Below are 9,089 nucleotides of genomic sequence, written 5' to 3' on the forward strand. Positions count from 1 at the left end.
TAAAAATCTGTGAGTAAATCAGCGCAGTTTATTCAGAGATATATTTCAATAGCCAGAAAATATCTCCTGTTCTCCTTCAAATATTCCCGTCTAAATAACACTAAATTGTATAAAGCCATAAACCAGGATAAACTTCTATTTACAGGTCCTATATTATGCAAAATCAACTCTTAAGGCATTTTACAATGTTGTTACCTCGTCAAAAACATACCCGAAGTTGTGTTTTGTTTCATTCGCACATGTTAGACTAACCCTTTACTATTAGTCTGCACATCTCCAAATCTCAAAATGCTCTGTAGCACCTTGTGATGTCATGAAGTGGTACCTTTTACATCATCCAAATGATTCTAGTGAAGGTGTATGGAGTTTACAAACACAGTGGAGCACTTCCTGTATTACCACATAACATCACAAGGTGGAACAGAGTGTTTTCAGTCTGAGAGGAAAAACTGAGCTTAAATATGCAGGATTTGTGTGTTATACATGTGTGAATGAAACAAAACTTAACTACATAGATCAGAAAATAGAGTAATTTAAGCGCATTAAAAGTACTGGCAATGCAACAACTGTGAAACCATATAACCGTACAGTCATCAGGGCAACTATACCTTTCATGAAGTCACATTACATTCAACATCACTATAGTGTTCCTCTATCATCATTCATATTAAAAGATATATATAGTATGCTGGTAAGTTTCTGTTTGCATAAGTTTTTATTTACAATAGTTAGATAACTGCAAGGTAAGGCAGCTTGATTAAAATAAAACATAACTGTGATTGTTTTAGTCATAATTGAAATTTAATTCAAGCCTTTATTCACGCAGAGACAGTGCAGTGCAGCAGGGTGCTTAAAATTAAGAGAAATGAAAATAAGAGATATGAAAGTATGAGATGCATCTAGAAGAAAAACAAGGCTGTTATGAATGTTTTACAAGTGGAAAGTGCCAACCCGCAGGCAACTTCTTCACTCACAAAACACATCCATACTCATAGAACGCACCTTAGACTTAGTGGAACTGTTATTTTTTCTCAGCTATTTCATTTTTGTCATTCTTAATAGCTTACTAAACTTTTCACATCAAGTACCACCTACGATCATATTCAGCCTTCTGAGTACCAGGCCAGGCAAGTTTATTTGTATAGCACGATTCATACACTAAGTAATTCAAATTGCTTTACAGAAGAGGAAAGACATAACAAAACAGAACATAAATAGTCACTGTAAAATTAACATTAAAGAGTGCAGAATAAAAACCTTTCAGTCATCTGCAGCTAAACAGAACCGTTTTGAGCCTTGATTTAAACATTGTCAAAGTAGAGGCCTGTCTCACATCTTCAGGAAGACTGTTCCAGGTTTTAGCTGCATTAAACTGAAACACTGATTCCCCATGTTTAGTCCTGACTATGGGCACCAGCAGGAGGCCGGTCCCCGAAGTCCTCCGAGTCTGAGATGGTTCATATGGCACTAACATGTCAGAGATGTACTTTAGTGCTAGACCATGGAGAGACTTGTTCACAAACAGAGCTGCTTTAAAGTCTATTCTTTGAGCCACAGGAGCCAGTGCAGAGACCTGAGCACAGGTCACATATGTGAAGTACTTCCTGGTTCAAGTCAGGACTCGAGCAGATGCAAACCTAGACTATATCAGGCTAAACTAAGATTAAACATGGTCTAAAATGAAACTAAACCATGGATGAAGTAGTTCTTTATAATACGAACTGGAAAAGAGTACAAAAACATACTGCAAGGCTTTTAATGTGTGCTTTTTAGTTAAGTTTTAGTTTTATAATTTATTAAAACACTATGTAATCTCGTCTCAGATCTAACTACAGTGCTTTTTTCCTATTTTTGAAAATGCAATAAAAGATGGTGTAGCTGCACAGTACAATATTGCAGACATTCTTCCAGTGTTGATAAATCAAACCCAATACAGTTCACCCCTGCAGCGCGCAGGAGCCCATGCTGTGTAGTTGTTTGGAAAAACGGGTCATTGCCTTGATCACAAAAGCTCTCGCACTCAGTAATGGAGCATGATAAATTAAAGTGGCTTCTACACTTCTCCAGCCCGTCTTGTGCATTTTTGGTGCTGTGCTCTCTGGAAGAAAAAAAAAAAAAAACATGCCTATATCATTACAATAATCTGCATCTGGCGCACTGAGGACTGGGCACAGGGAAGCTTCATTACACCACATTTTCTCATATTGGGTCACATTTCTGTCATGAGCGCCCAAGCAGTGAATCGGGAGAACGTGCAAATATTCACAATTATAAATCCCAAACAGGTGCATGAGGCTGTGATTTGTAATCTGAACAGTTTCCTGGCACATTATCTGTTTTTAATATTTTATAACCTCTTTTAGCATTGAGCTAATTTCCAAAGTTCATATTTCATCCTTTAAATTGGAAGTGAACAATATCTAGTTTAATAAGGAGTTAAGAATAGCACCATATTTCTTTTCGTAATATATTCTAATAATCCCATTTTAGCGCCTAGTCCAACCAAGACCCAAAACTCCACAAGTTTGTCATACCGATACACAAATACTGGAAAGGAATGCTCTGTTCCCTGCTTCAGACATGTTGGTCAATAAAATATCATCAAATACTGAGTTATTCCTTTGAAATCAATATAATATGCATTCCCCCACCCCCATTGCAGACAGAGCTAACCTGCAGACAACTGTTCCTGTGTGATCCTATGGGAGTTTTTGTTGATCCAGTCCACTGCAGATGTATTATTGATCTGGGGGCTGTCCCACACTGGACTAAAACATGGCTCACTGTGTTATCCTTGGATTTCACGGTAATAAGAAATTCATGCCATTGTCACAGTAATGATTCGAAATAAAAGTATAGCTTTTGAATGGTGAGAAATCATCAAAATGGTGCCTATAAATACAAAAAAAAAAAACCTTTGGATAACCCTTGTTTGCTCTGTTCTAAGATAACATTTGGCATCTGCTGAAAAAGGTAGATTTCGGTGAAAGCATAACCTGCTCACAGTATCACATTTGGGATAGACTGAACCTTGGAGTTAAGAGCTTCAACATTTCATAATTTACTACTTGATACCCGACCAAGGACAGAGGCAAGGAGAGGTTAAAGATACTAACGTCATCCAGGATTTGACATAGAAGAAGCAGTTAGCATATGAATCCTTAAAATGTACTGTGTTTATTATTGGTGCCTCGTGGTGAGTATCTGTTGCTGTCATTCACGCTAACACATCCAGACCAATAGCGATCAAGGAAGAATCTAATTATTTTTCGACTGTTGCATTCCCAAACTATCAAATCATCTGTGAATGTTTTGCCAATTTTGCACGTTTCTTGGCATTTATCAGCCCAAATCACCTGGCTCTTTATTAGTGAAATGAACCCGTGACCTTGCGACGGAACGAATCAAAGGCTACAGATCTTCTAAATACATGTCTTTAATTCATCCTTTGCATAACTGGACACATTTTAGAACAGCAGATTTTGAAAAATACATGAGATCTCCATCCAAGTACATTCACAAGGCCGTAATCAGGGATGTTAATAAGTGGGTGAACAAAGCGCCTCTGGCTTTTTGTTACACCTAGCCCTAGCAGTCTCTTGTGTGTTTGTCTAATCACTGCATATTTAACTAGCCTGCGTCAGCGAGCCCTCATTATACATGCTAAACTCGGTCTATTTTTAAGGCAAATCTCTGCTCTGGTCTCTAATTGCTTAAACAGTACCTGGCCTTTTCTAGTATGGATATTTGGAGCGAGAGCCTCTTACCAGCACTTAAGGTCCCAGCAGACAAAGGGAAAACCACTTAGGCTATTAAAGCTAAAGTGAGCATGTACAAAACAGATGAATAAGTTAGCACTCCGGTTTTGATGCCATCACGGACATCAAGGACTCCTAAATGGTTGTGAGGTGAGAGAAAAAAGTGAATAATGTCAATTCAAAGTGGTAAAATATTAAAGGATGTTACACAACTCTTATCTCCCAGAGCAGTGGCTTTTCTGGCACTGGAGACTGGCATAAACTAGAGTTCTTTAACAGTTTTATTTTCACAACTTATAAAGCTGTATTATGTAAGAAATGCAAATGCAAAGTTTAAACATAAAGATCCACAATATTGCCCATATACACAAATACAGCAAAGTTAGAACATTAAAAAAAACAAAAAAAACAAACAAACAACGTACCCAAAGAAGGAATGCTCCTCTGACGCATACTTTATCAAGCCGTTATAACCTGAAATTATTATGACATTGAGTTTTTGGAGTGTTCCTGGCTCCTGCAGTGAATTCAAAAGTCTGTTTAATGTAGTACAATATCCTGAAAAAAGACTGAAAGTTGTCAAACTGTTTCTAAAAGCTTAAATTTTGAGCTGGACAAATGTTGTGACAAGAAGATTGTCACAGACTCAGACACAAACTGTTTCTGATTCTGAACATCAGTCAACCACAATGCTGTTGTGAGAATTGCAATATTCACTTTCAAATCTTCTATTTGAACTTCATTACTGCAGACATGTAGAAGTGCTAATAATTACTTCACTATTGCATGAATGTAGCAACTGCTCCATTAATAAAATAGTTGTTTAGATTGTGATTTTTACAAAATTTGACCCAGTTGAAGTGATGCTGAGTATATTCACAGATAGATTTGTTTATATATGTATAATATAAAACTCACGTGTGTTTCTTCTTGTGTCTTCTTGTGTTTACTACTAAGTTAGTTGACAGTTATCTCAATAATGTGTTTCCGCCCCACATGCATAATACAAATCAGAAGAGTTTTTATTGCCATTGTTGGAATAAACTGAAGTCCAGGGTGATCTCCAGGGTGATCTCCAGTGTCATGGTGTCGAGCTCCAGGTTGACTTGATCAGTTTTATACAGTCATGGCTTCGAGGTGCAGCAGTTGGTGTAGATGGAGAAGAACAGGGGGGAAAGCACACAGCCCTGTGAAGATTCTGCGCTGATAGTCCGAGTGTCTGAGACGTTCTTCCTCAGCCACACATGCTGTTTCTGGTCTGTCAAGAAGTCTGTGCTCCCCCTGCAGGTGGAGTCAGGCACACTGAGCTTGTCCTGGAGCAGAGCAGGGAGGATGGTGTTGAATGCAGAGCTGAAGTTCACAAACAGGATCCTGGTGTAGGTTCCCAGGGAGTCTTGGTGCTGCAGGATGAAGTGGAGGACCAGTACCATCGTGTACAGACCTATTGGCTCTAGGCAATTTGCCTAATGTCCAGGAAGGGAGAGGTGATGGAATAGAGAGTAGAATAAGAAAATTAAAAAGAATAGGTCTACCAAAACTAATTTTAGTCTGTTATTTTGCTCCCAGTCATGTTGATGAAAGGTTGAACATAAAAATTTCACCTTGCATTTTACTGCAATTTTTAATCTGAATTGCTTTAAATATTCACTGGTGTAACATAACTCCTGAGTCGTGTTTTTTCCTGGCTTGACACTGCTCATCCCAGAGTTCTTTAACCATCTTGTATTAAAGTAGTTGTTCACCAAGCCGCGGGCACACATCCAGGTCCCTCCAATAAACCTGTCACAAAGTTTCCCCTTGAAGCTGCCCTGGGACTTCCATCAGTGTTTCTGTTGTGTAAGTGCTCCTCTGTGCCAGGCTCTGAAGTCAGAATCTGTGTTCACTTTGTTTGTATAGCCGCGAAAACTAATGTTAGGTTAAAAAAAGATCACTGGAATATTTAAGGGAGTAATTGTTTTATCGGGGAACTAAATATGTTTTCTTTCGACAAACCAAATCCAAACAGGTACAGTAGTCATAAAAATAGAGCCCAAACTATCGTTGCATCTAACACAAGTCATGTTTTCATTGGGGATGTTGGATGGCTCTGCTTGGAGATTCACTCAATCTTTTCTTTGCGAATGTGCTGCTGTGATTTATAAATATCATTGGGAATGTGGAGTCACTTTTCCTATTTCACAGTCTTTTCAGGAAGCAAGACCCTCTGATTCAGTTTTCATGCTTTTTTTCTGCAGCAGGGCCAAAAGTACTGGGAGTAAGTTATGAATATTTCAAATCTCAAGCACAAAGGAGTAAAATCCACCTAGTGTTTGCACATATGGCTAAAGGCAAAGTTTAAACTTGGAAAACCAACACCAGACTTGGATAGTACTTTGTGTCCTGGTGATAGGAAAACCCACCTCTCATCTTAACTCTTTAATCTTTCTGGTTTTCCCAACCGGAATTCATGCGACGATGTATTGCAAGAGCTTTCTACTGCACTCCCTGTGATATATTGTAACACGCAAACTTACAAATAACAAAATGGGTTGTGGCAGTGTTATCTTTAAAATATCTAAATGTATTTTTTGTTTTTTGAAATTTTGACACACAAAATGAAAACATAGTCAAAGGCCCTTTGACATTCAAATTTCTTTTCACTGTTCTCTCAGGCTAATTAGATTTGACCAGATTTCATCATAACAAATATGTGGCTGAAAAGTTTCAAGAAATAATGATGACTCCTTTCAAATGATTTGAGAAACAAAGATCCAGTGTAAGCACATTAGATCCTGGAGCTTCTTCATTACATAGTAATGAGTACATTTTGGGCTATTTTAAAACCTGTATTCCATTTTCTCTGACACAGTACCAGTGGGCTTTGAGGGGCCTTTGGCTTGGTACCACCTAGAGCGCACCAGATGACCCAGTGTGCGAATGCGTCCCAACACTCCCTCCCTGAAGTCACGCCTCTCTGAATAATGAGGGCCTCCATGCATTAATGCAAGAGCAGGCCCTAAAGGAAGCTCTGCTAGCAGGTGATTGTTGCAGCCTCAGTGGGGTTGTCAGTAAACATGTGCCCCTGTAGCGCGGGGCATTTGAGCACCACCAACCTCCCCTGCCCACACACAGCTCGTTCAGCATCATGGGAAATTATGGATGGGTTTGTGCCTAACCCCAAAGCAGCACGTTAGCTTTTAGGCCACCTCTGGCTACAAGTGATTTATGAGTACACATCAACATGAGCATTGCTTAGAATACAATGACATTTAAAAGATGGAGGAGATGAGCTGTGCATTGTGGGTAATTGAGCAGAGTATTTTTACGGGAGAATTAAAGATAGCCTGTTTAGACAGTGTCTGCGGGCCTGATGTCTCACAGCTCCTCGTGACTGACAGATGATAATCTCTGGGCGCTGAGTGTTCTTATTATGCTGGCTGTATCAATATTTGTGAGCAGACGTCTGGAATATCAACAGTTTCCTATGGGTCAAAATGTCTTCTGCACTGAGCAACACAAGCCTGGCTGAGCAAATAATTACAAGTAAATTGGTCAGCTGATGGTCACAAAGTATGGCTTATTGACCGTTAATGGACAAGCTGCTGGACACATAAGTGAGTGGACACTAAACAGTTCAGCAAATGTTGTCATAGCCTTATAACGCAGAGCAAAGAGGTTACAGCTGCTGAAACAAGTGCAAGTGTCATAACCACAACTGTATAACGGAGTAAAGAGCATTTGAATTGATTGAGTATAAATGAGAGAACAAGTTTTTATTTTATGATATGCATTCATACACTTTAGTAACTGTGGTGGTGTGCTAGTGGCAGAGTGGTTAGTGCTTCTTCCTCTGAGCAAGGTTATGGGTTAATAGCTTGAGTTATGAAAAGGACTGGTTCTTTTTTAAGACAACAGATGCCATGATAAACTTCAGCAGAATACTATGTGGATGGGATACAGACAGTTTTTTTCTTTCTATTACTGCACTATACATCTTGGTTTGTTTGGTTCCCTCAGCATGTACTTTGGACATTTTCTTTACAAAATAAGCCTAAATTGGCACCATCATCGTGCTGCGTTGCTCATAGGCAGGATTGTGAAAAGGCAACTCCTGTAATAGAAGGACAACTGCACTTCTGGTGGCTGTTGCTTTAGAAACAGACGGTCCCCCTGAGTCCAATATTTAAGTCTCAATGATGACATTTCCACTTCTTCAAATGGACTTTAGAGCGATTTGTGGAAACTAAAGGAGGCACTGCAGACTGTAATGGTGTTATGGCACTACTTCTCCTTGTTGTAACATTTAAAATCATCGAGAGATTTGAAAGTTGAGTTCACCTGCGAGATGCTGCAAAACTGTAAGTGCAGTATCTACTCTACAAATCTGAAGTATACACAATCAATGAAATGTCTAGTACATGATGGTGTGAAATTTAAAGTATGTTGTGTTTCTAAACGTACTGAAACTGTGGTAACTTCTTAGTCTGGACCCCAGCTTTTACTCCTACCAACAAGTTACAGTTTAAAAAGTAATTACCATGCAAGATTTATACTGTAAGTGACCAGGGATGGGACAAAATCTCAGAAAATTATCTTGTGAGATTTTTTGACCATATGTTTGCATTTGGATTGGACAAAATGAGCTTAACATGTTGAGAAGGCGTAGTTCCTAAAAGCTTTGTACAGTGGCAGCAAAAGTATTCAGATTCATTAAAACATTGGGAAGTAAACCACAAAAATTATTATTATAAATTGTTCTAATGTCACAATCTCATCTTGTCTCGTTCACGTGGACTCAGTCTCGTGTTTTGTTTCACCTCGTGGGAATTCTGTCTCGTTCCACCACAATAATTTACTTGCAATACTGTTTTTTTCTGGTTACATGCATCACTGTTAAAAAAGATCTACTATCAGCATCAATCTTGTACATGCGTTATTAGAATAAACTTCAAACTTGACACTTTATGACGTAGCTGTGCAAACGAAAGCAAAGTGCATTAAAGATTCACAGCAATATTTCCACCATTTTGAGCTAAATCAACTTATGAATTATTTATAAAATGACCAAAATAAGTAAAAAAGAAAAAAAAACAACTGCTACTGTAGAGAGATATATAGAAGGAGTAATGTTGAATGCTTCATTGCAGTTGCAGACACAAAATGTCACTTAAGGTGTCAGGTCCTTCACTTGTTTCCTATCGCCTAGCTACTTCCCACCTACCTTCCTTCCCATACATTCCGCTTTAGCTTTATCTCCCGAATTACACCTGATAAAAAATACATCAGATGAAAAATACATCATCGAAATGTAACATATATAATTCATGCAAATGGAGTCCACTGCTCAGTTCC

Source organism: Periophthalmus magnuspinnatus, chromosome 15, assembly GCF_009829125.3.
Source record: "Periophthalmus magnuspinnatus isolate fPerMag1 chromosome 15, fPerMag1.2.pri, whole genome shotgun sequence".
In the NCBI taxonomy this organism is placed as follows: domain Eukaryota; kingdom Metazoa; phylum Chordata; class Actinopteri; order Gobiiformes; family Gobiidae; genus Periophthalmus; species Periophthalmus magnuspinnatus.